Here is a 10,831-nt window from a genome sequence, read left to right on the forward strand (position 1 = left end):
TCTTAGAATTCTGTTCGTCCCATTAACTAAATTTCTAAATCAAAACAGACACAAACATACCAAGTGATACTAAAGTTTGTCTTGTTAAGACAAAAAGGGTAGAATCTGAAAATACTATTATGAAGTCAGCTTACAAAACAAGAACAATAAATGGCCTTTGTTTTCTACATTGATCACAATTTTCATCCAACAGCTTCATATTACAGTTTACTGCATATTTTGTATTAACTAAACACTGCAAAGGCTCAGACTGGAGACTGGGTTTTGTTTTTGTTTGAAAGAATGAGTAACAGAAAAGCCGAAGTTTGACAGATGTCTGCTGATGCTATGTGTATCAGTTAGTCGACATTCACTTCCAAAATCAGTTCTAGGATTCCCCTAATATTTTGGACAAATGCTTATGTCTACAACTATGGCTTTAGTCATTCTACTCTGGTTGCCCTTGATTTTAAATTTCTCAAGTCCTGCAATAATTACCGTGTTCTCTTGTTTGAACTTGGGGATCATTGTTAAGTTCAGCCAAGCATTTTAGTAAGAATTCACACATAAGGTGCAGATACGTTGTTGTTTCATCCATTTTAAAACATACATGCAGAATCTTTATGTTTTTCTTTGACTTGCTTATTTCCCCCTAAATTATTTTTCTGAAATTCATATGTTGATATATTGCTCATTTATTTTTGTTGCTGTGCAGTTTTCCAAAGTAATTCCACAGTTTATTTGACCACTCTATTGTTAATTTGTTGTTCAGTTGCTCAGTAGTGTCCAACTCTTTGTGACCCCACGGACTGCAGCACACCAGGGTTCCCTGTCCTTCACCATCTCCGGGAGCTTGCTCAAACTCATGTCCATTGAGTCAGTGATAACATCCAAACATCTCATCCTCTGTCACCACCTTCTTCTCCTGCCTTCAGTCTTTCCCAACATCAAGGTCTTTTCCAGTGAGTTGGTTCTTCGCATCAGCTGGCCAAAATATTGGAGCTGCAGCTTCAGCATCAGTCTTTCCAATGAATATTCAGGGTTGATTTCCTTTAGGGTGGACTCCTTACAGTCCAAGGGTCTCCCAAGAGTCTTCTCCAACACCACAGTTCAAAAGCATCAATTCTTTGGCCCTCAGCTTTCTTTATGGTCCAACTCTTAATAGGTTTTTGGATTGTTCTTACGAACAATGCTAGTATATGTACTTTTATTTGCCTTCTAGGGCTTCACCAGTGGCTCAGCAGTAAAGAATCCTCCTGCAATGCAGGAGACATAGGAGATGCAAATTTGATCCCTGGGTCAGTAAGATCCCCTGGAGAAGGAAATGGCAACCTACTCCAGCATTCTTGCCTGAAAAATCCCATGAACAGAGGAGCGTAGCAGCCTACAGTCCAAAGGTCCCAAAGAGAAGGACAGGACTGAGCAACTAAGCAAGCACGAGCACAAACCTAAGAGTTAATGTAGAGTACATCCCTAGACACTGACTCCTGAGTTGCAGGTATGTGTGTGTAAACTTGATTAGGTGGTACTGAATTGTTTCCAGCGTAGCTGTATTTTTTTAAATTCTCAACATCAGATTATGAAAGTTTCTAGGTTTTGCTATCCTCACAAATGCTCGGTATTTTCCAACCATTTACTTTTTGCCAATCAGTAGCTATGAAATCGGAGAAGGCAATAGCACCCACTCCAGTACTCTTGCCTGGAGAATCCCATGGACAGAGGAGCCTGGTAGGCTGCAGTCCATGGGGTCGCTAAGAGTCGGACACGACTGAGCGACTTCTCTTTCACTTTTCACTTTCATGCATTGGAGAAGGAAATGGCAACCCACTCCAGTGTTCTTGCCTGGAGAGTCCCAGGGAGCCTGGTGGGCCGCCATCTATGGGGTCGCACAGAGTCAGACACGACTGAAGCGACTTAGCAGCAGCAGCAGTAGCAACTATGACATAGTTCTTATCTTTCTTTCCTTTCTTATGCTATCTCTTTAATTATTTTAATGCAATAATTTCATGGTTTGTTTCTATTTTCTTATTAACTTTTCCACAGAGGTTTGTTTCCTCAACTAACTCTGCGACTTTTTTATCGTGGCTTCCTCAGTAGTGAAGTGAAAGTGTTAGTCGCTCAGTCGTGTCCGACTCTGTGACCCCATGGAGCCTGCCAGACTCTTTTCAAGCGGAAGGCCTATGCACCAGGGGTGGTGGAGTAATTTTGTCTTCATATTTGCTGGATTCCGTTTGTCTCAAACCAGTCTTTCCATAAATATTTCAGCAAGATGCCTTGGGTATTCACAGTGTCCACTCCTATGCTTTCTGTTCTGGCATTGAATTCCTTATTTATTTCTGACATCTGGGGATTTCTCTTTCTTTTGTACTGGGTTTTACCTCTGTTGTTGTTGTTGCTGGGTTTTATTTTTGTCAAATAAATGGAATGAGAGGGAGTATTCATGCCAGCTCAATTGGTCACATTACCAGAAATTCTGCTCTGATTTAGAATATTTCTGGTCCATGTAAGAGTAATCTCTCAAAGTAAAGTGGTTTGGGCTATAATTCGGTTTTTAACAAAATTCGACTACAGGAAGAAAATGGATGAAGAGTACTGTGATTCCTGGGCTTCCCAGTGGCACCAGCAGTAAAGAACCTGCCTGCTAATGCAAGAGAACCTGCCTGTAAGACACGCGGGTCTGAGCCCTGGGTGGGGAAGTTCCCCTGGAAGAGGGCATGGCAACCCCCTCCAGCCTTCTTGCCTGGAGAATCCCATGGACAGAGGAGCCTGGAGGGCTATGGTCCATAGGGTCGCAAAGAGTAGGACATGACTGAAGTGACTTAGCACACACTATGATTCCTAGGACTATCACTGCACTGCCAATTAATTAAATAGCCTATGCTTTTAAAATGAATCTCATAAACCTTCTCTAAAGAGGAGGATCAGCTCTCAGAGTATACATAAATCAACTGTCAAAGCTTGCCAGTCTAAGAGCTTGATGCTAGAATTTGACTCAATTTTCTAATATCATAAATGCTGCCCTGTGTAGCTTCTTGGAACACAGCCCGACTACAGGTAATTTTCCCTGGTAATAATACCTCAACTCGCTGTTTGCTGAACAAATACATGTGGTTAATATCTACATGCCTTAGCACGTGCTGAAGCTTACAATACTCTACTTAACTTTACACATAATCAATCTAAGTTTTCAAAACCTAATTTCAATTGTCTGAAAATTCAGCAGATTATTTTAGCATTTAATTGCCTTATTCATGAGATGCTGTTGCTTGTGTTAATTGCTTTCAATTTGGATTATTATTAGTTGACTTCTCAAATTATCTCTTCCTCTTAAAAAACTTAAGATAATTTATAATTCTTAGTGATTTACTAAAAAAAGAGAAGGAGATTGCATGAAACACATTTCTTAGAGTCATCCTGACCCTAAGAAGTATTTAAATAATTTTATTTAATCAAGAAAAAATATGGAGTTGATAAAAATGATTCCAAATGTTATATTTTCATGCATTTTGTTTTCTCTTGTATTTTTAAGGTATCAAAGCTTAATTTCTGTCCACTCCCCTTTAAAAAAAATCATAAAAGGCATTCTCTTGCAAGGTAAAGAAATAAATTAAATGTCCTACTTCTAACAGCCTTTGGGGGCTAAAACAGAGCAAATTTTATTAAAAAACTGTTTTAAACAATTGAGAAAAAAAGAATAAGTGAAGGGAGTCATTTTAAATGGATAGGAATCAAGTCTCATCAACATCTAAAATTAAATGCACTCTCTCCTTTAGTTCGTCCTGAATATGCTGTGGCCATAAATGAATGCTTAACATCTACATTTTCGTGGAAAAGAACATTTAACCCAACTCATACATATGTTCTGCTATGCTGCATGGCTCACCACTGTCTATTTCCCATGATTAACTTGCTGCCACCGCATTTGCCTTCCCAGGTGGCTCAGTGATAAAAAATCCACCTGCCAGTGCAGAAGACACAAGAGACCAGATTTGATCCTTGAGTCGGGAAGATCCTCTAGAATAGGAAAGGGCAACCCACTCCAGTATTCTTGCCTGGAAAGTTCCATGGGCAGAGGAGCCTGGCAAGCTACAGTCCATGAGGTTGCAAAGAATCAGACACGACTGAGCACACACTCTAGTCCTTCAACTTGCACATTGATTGGGTGCCTGTTATGTGAGAGATACCCTGCTAAATGCTTAGGGCAGCAAAAAGATGACCAATATAAGAAAATTGGCTTCCTAAAATCAAGTTCTTCTAAACTGGTGAAAATAATGCCAGGAAAAAAAATAATAACTATGATAATATAATATATGCCAGGTACATCATATAATATAAATAATATTATAATAATGATAAGCTATAATCTTTTGAGTGTTTTCTCCACTAAGGCACTTTGAAAGAAAGTATTTTCGTGGAGAAAGATATAGTGCAAAACATCTTAAGGCTAGAGAAGCAATGCAAGCTTTCACTTTGAAATTTTGAGTTATATAATGCTATATAATTGCTGCCTACAGCACCAGTAGGACTAGATTCATAGAATTCACTGAGGTTAAGGAGTAGCCCCATGGACCATTTTCCATGAAGCAAGAGACATGGTTACAAGTTATCATCTAATAGTTCAGTATAAACAAGTATCTGAGAATCAAGGAGCAAACACAAAACAAAAAATCTCACAAAAAAATACAAAGTGGAAGATATATTTGCAATATTGCATACAAACTTTAAACATTATAAAGTTTAAAATTCTTAGTATAGTAAAAGTTCTTATGAATCAGAAAGACAGACAGTCCTCTCAAAAAAGGAACTACAGGCAAGGACAGAAAATTCATCAAAAAAAAAAGAAAAGGAGGAGATTGCCAATGAATGTGTTTAAAAAATGCAAACCTAATAGATGTTATTTTTCTCCTACCCCTTTACAGGGGTTTCTTTTGAAAGTAATATGAAGTTTTCTTGCCATTCTTGATTCTCTTGCCAGAAAGCACTTTGGTAATTCATAGCAAAAGTTGGAAAATTTTGCATTCATTTCAAGCTATTCTGTGTCAGAATACCTCACTGCCCTCAGCACTGAGGAAAAAACATCAGAAAAGGCCCAGCCCAGTCCCAGGGAAGCCCATAGGCTCCCGTGGATATAAGAACACAAATGCTGTTGTGATGGGAACGAGAGCTGCTAGGGTAACTCAGATCTTCTTTTGGTTTGTTTGCTTGTTTTGTTTCTTGTTTCTTTTCAGTGGATAAGAGTTAGCAAGCTGATTGTAGGTGGTGAGGGGCAGGGAAGGTTTTCACAAAATTCATCACTAAAAGCTGCCAAAGATCTTTATTGGAAGGAACGTAACTTATATTACTAACCAGCAACTGAGGTAATAGAAACACATTTCTCTTCGGGTGCTGGAAGCCAAGATCAAAAGTGATCCCCAAAGGATCTTATAAACGTGGGGTCAGGGCACAAGCCACTCAGGGGAAGGGCACATTCTTCAGACCCTCCTGGAAAGGGTGATATTTGCAAAACCTGAAGTCTGCCTGCGTTCTCCCTGCCCCCACATGCCCAGTCTTGGTCACATCACCCCCTGTAGTGCCTGATTTACAGCATGGTGCTATTAAATTGAAGCTTTTTTTTTCCCAAGGTTTTATTGTTAGTGTTTAAGTCAAGAGAACTGTGGGCTCAGAGTATTTAGAGAAATTGACTCCATATCCCAAGCATTGGTCTATATAGGACTCAACTGCAGATTCCAACATTTAAGTTTTCGTTCATTTAACACTCATTTATGGAAATTGTGTTTTGAGACAAAGGTGTAAGTAGTTCACTAGTTCTTTAGATTTATTATCCATTTTTGAGAAAAGCTTTTTTCCTCCTGTCTTTTCCCTTTCTGTGCCTTTCTCACATTGGAGCTTATGTGGATAATCTTGATTGTAATTGTGAGATATGTGGCTTAATGCACACTGTGATGTTTAAAATTGAAGAATTATAAAGGGAGTGTTAATGTATACAATTCTCTGTTCTTACAACACAGCTCTGGTGAATGCTAAAAAAAAGATTTTTTGCTTGCTAAATAAAAGAAAATACAAATATAACAAATTAGATTGACTCTTGTAATTGGCAGGTTTTGGGTTTTCAATGGAGACAGACTGAAAAAGACACTCTTTTCTTGACTTAAAATCCACATAGTGGGGGCTCCTCTATCCAAAGGTATTCTTTTAACTGTCAAAACAGAGTTTCCATCAGTTCTAGCCTAAGGGAGCACTGACTTGGATGGAAAATGCCACAAAGTATTAAAGCAAACTTTAGTTTTATTTAGTTTTTTTTTTTTTTTTTTTTACTGTCCTAGTATCTTACCCTTTTCCTCTGAGTGAAGAGTTGGTTCACTGTGGTCTCATTTGGAATATTCCATGAAGAACACCGACAATGTATCAGATTGGTCATGGTATGAACAATTTTCATGGGTGGAAATACAAAGGCCAGGGTTGAATGAGAGCCTTTATAGAGGCTTTGAACAGTAATAAATTCTGATGAAATGTCTCCCACCCCTGCAGACCATCTTAATCTTTTTCAGGCACACCCTGGATGGTTTACAGGAGAAGCAGAGCTCCTCTGCAGGACAGAAGGAAGAACAAAACCGGTGGCCTTTCATTCAAGCTGAGAGACAAAATTCACCTAAATTTTACAAAACAGTCTTTGGACAGAAACCAAATGAAAAATTCTTTTCATAGTTGGCCCAATGGCACGCCACCTAAAATGACCGACTTTGCTATCCGTGTTGTCTGTGTGGGCCCACTGGATCAATAAACTGCTGGCTCTTGTGATTTATTTTGTATTGTAACCCAAAGCAAAATGACCTCTGGTATATGAGAGAAGATGGTATGACTTCTTTGAAGCAAAGAGAAGAAAAGGGGGCCATGGGCTAAGTACTGGTGGCATTAAAACAAAGAGCAAATAACTTGTCACCATCAGGGTTTCCAAAGATTGCAGCCCACGAAAGCTGAACTCTGCTTGGAATGTGATAAGGTGGCCAGGCCTGTTGTGAAATACTTCTTTGGTTGGAGCTCTGGGCTGACAGGCCATATAAAGAAGTGTTGCAGATTCGAAGCTTATTTCTTGTCAACATATCAGGGGTGGTCCTTTTGCAGCCTAGCAATCTGAGCGACACTGAGTCTTGACCCAAGAAGCAGCGGAAAAGACTGGCTTCAAAATAGGAGAAAAAAGAGGGGTTCAGATAACCAGATCTGGATTTTAATTTGCATTCACCACCACCTCCTCAAATTTATGGGCAGGTAATATGGAATGAGATGCCGAAGTTAGTAGAAGTAGCTAGAGCTTTGAAGTCAGACAGACCCAAGTTTGAATTCTTTCTTTATTACCTATGAACTGTATGATCTTGGTAAATCTCTTAGCCTTCCTGAATCTCAGCCTCCTAGCTGTTGAATGAGCACAGTAATACATACCTCGTAGCATTGTTTTAAGCAACAGTGAGGGGTCTGTACCCCTCAACAGTGTTGTAAGGATTAAATGGGATAGCAAACAGGCAGGTGGGCAGAGTAGCTGACTCATCCTGCTTCCCTCTTCACTCATCCCCTTAAAACAAGAACATTACAAAATCAGCCAATGCAATAACTTTTTATATGATAAAGAGCAATTTAAAAAATTTGATTAGGGTGTAGTTGGTTTACAATGTTGTATTGCTTTCAGCTGTAGAGCAAAGTGAATCAGTTATATATATGTATACATATACCACTTTTCTTAGATTATCTTTCTAATACTCATTATGAAGTATTAATAAAGTTACCTGTGCTATATAGTAAGGTCCCACTTTTTATTTACTTGGCTGCACCATGAGGCATGCAGGATCTTAGTTCCCCAACCAAGATTGAACCTGTGTCCCCTGTGTGGAAGTGTGGAGTCTTAACCCCTGGACCACCATTGAAGTCCCCAGAGCAATCTTACCTTGCTAGACACTCTCTTTCACAATTTCTGGCTTAAATATGACAACTGAATAGTGTATTTTAACGTTATCCTCTTTATTCTCCATCATCGTCTGGTGTGAGAATGGGCCTTGTATTAGTTTTTGTTCCATTTAACAAGTTCTTCCTGAGAAAGTCACATGCTCTCTCTTCATTCATATGTACACTATACACCCTGAATTAGTGTATAGTGTAAAAGGCCAAAGCGTGACACTTGAGTACTAAAAAGAAGAATTAACATTCTGCACACTAGGTATGACAGTAATATGTGCCCACAATTAACAAATCATTTCCTAATAGTAAGAGTAGTCAGGCAGACCTAAGTTATTTCTAATCAAGAAGTAACAGAGGATAACTTTCTAAATTAACATTATAATATTGACACAAGCAAGTTCTGCTGGTTGTGTCCAGGCTAAGGGGGAGCTACCTATAGCTTGTCTAGAAGTGATCAGCAGTGATTCAAAAAAAGAAGGCAAAGAATTTATAACACTGATGACCTTGTGATGTAATCTCAACATTTTACAGAGGAGGAAACTGAGTCTCTCTGAAAGGTATGTTACCTGCAGTTACCAAGTATCTGAGTCTGAACCCAAAACTGTATCTCATCTCAAAGCCCTGGGCTCTTTTTGAGTTGCTGTTTCAGATTTCCCCAGATTCTCCTGCTACAATCACATGCTGGAAATAATCTAAGCATTTCCTAAAGTTCTGAAAATGTCACACACTATAGCATTTTCTGACATGGTTTTCACAGAGAGGTTTAGTGATGGAAAACATGGCTTTTTGCACAAGTGAAGGTTGTGGATGGTTGTTGTGGAATAGCCATCCCAATCTTCAATTCCAGGAGGTATAAATAAGTACAGAGAACTATCCTCTTGTGAATGCTCATCCAGCCCTCTTGAGGTTTCCATCAACACCAGCCATAAATATCACTTAGCTCTTCTACTCATTTGTGGCCTGGTAATGTATCCTACCAGGAATTAGCAATTTCTAAAGCTGGCTTGGCCACCCACTTACTGTGTGGCCATGGACAAGTCATTTAGCAACTTTCTCAATCTCAGTCTTAATCATAGAGTAAGAATCTTGACTTGTATTACAAAGATGGCCCTATTTGCATTTACTAAGGACTCATATTTTCAAAGTTGATTTAAAAAAAAAAGCGGCACCATCATGCCACATATATTAAAAGACTTAACTATGTAGTTGTTATCATTCAAAGACAGCAAGATCAGAATGTAGGTGGGGAAATGGGATAAATCTTCAGCAATTGCAGCTGAAAAAGAGGCTTGGTAATACTTATTCTTCCAAATTATGTTGTTAAAACAAAGCTCCAAAGAGGACTAAATGCCATAGAAATTTACCACTTCTCCATTAAAACAGTTCTCACGTGAAGCTTCTTTGGGAAGTCCCAGAGCCAGAGCCTATGTTCTTAGGCGAGGTTTAGGAGTGGTTTCTCTATGATCTCATAACCTCTTGATTACACTGATGTCATTTCACTTATCACATCATACTATAATTATTTATTCATGTATGTGTGGCCCCCAGTAGACTTTAACTCTCATGGGCAGGAAATATTCATCATTCTATTCCACTGCCTGGACCATGATAAACTTTAAATACATAGCTTCTTGAGCTACACCATCATGGAACATTTGGTTACGTATGGGAGAAGCTGTCCAAGTCTATGATGTTTTCCCAGTAGAGTTTCATTTCCTCAACTTATAAAAAGATAATAATAAGGACTTCAGCTTATATGGAAAATATGTCAGCATCTTCTAACTATATCTATCTTAGGTCCTTGAGACAATAGTCCAAGTATGGCTAGATTCTGTTGATTCTGGTCAATACACACACATACACACACACACACATATTCACACACACTCATATACCCATACATTCACACTTATAGATACACTTACCCATCATATAGCCACACATGCACACACACTGACATATATTCTTTCTCTCTGTCTCTCTCTCTCTCTCTCTCTCACACACACACACACACACCAGAAGACATGCATAAAGAATAAAATATTGAGAACTCTTACAGGGTGGCAGGTATGTGCTAATCAGAGGAAGACTAATAATTTACCCTGCTCAATAAGAACTCTAGGTTTTATACCAGGAAACATGCTTCCTACAAAATCCTGAGTGACAAGTTAATATATGTGTACAAAGAGGTCAGAGGGCACACAGAATCTGACTCCTGAGAGAAGCTGTTACTATAGAATGTGGGAAGGCCAAAAGGCCCTTGTTCCTCCTTGGAAAGATGCCATTTCTCTTGGGAATTATTAACATCTTCTGGGTGTGAGGGAGCTACTTGCTATGGAAATGTGGGTATAGATGACCTAAGAACCTGAAGAATGCCAACATTTATTAACAGTTGTTTATTATAAATAGTTATATTTGGTTTGTAGATAAATCCAAGATAATGTGACAAATGTACTTTTTCTAAAAAAAAAAATTCTGAACATAGTGAATACAAAAATTTAGGAAATAAATGCAAACTGATTCTTTTCACTGGAATAATACTATATTATGTTGGCAATTTTGGTATATATATCATTTGTGTAGTTTCATGTGATAATGCAAGCTAACACTAGTTTGTTACTAATATTTTGCCTTCAATCATTTCCTTTATCAAAACAGAAAAGAAAATTCTATCCTAAATCAATTACTCCTAAGGTAAATGGCATGAACCAGTAACACTTCAGTGCAGAGACGAGCAGCTGGTATGAAGTGGAAGGGAAGGCCGTGGGCTCTGGAGCCTGTCTCCTGGGTCAGAGTATGGCACAGCCATTTATCAGCCTTGTGGCCATGGGCAAGTTACTAAACCTCTCTGGGCCTTATTCTACATTTGCGAGTGAAATACCCCTTGACAAAGAGCAGGCACAGT

This window comes from Dama dama, chromosome 5, assembly GCF_033118175.1.
Source record: "Dama dama isolate Ldn47 chromosome 5, ASM3311817v1, whole genome shotgun sequence".
In the NCBI taxonomy this organism is placed as follows: Eukaryota; Metazoa; Chordata; class Mammalia; order Artiodactyla; family Cervidae; genus Dama; species Dama dama.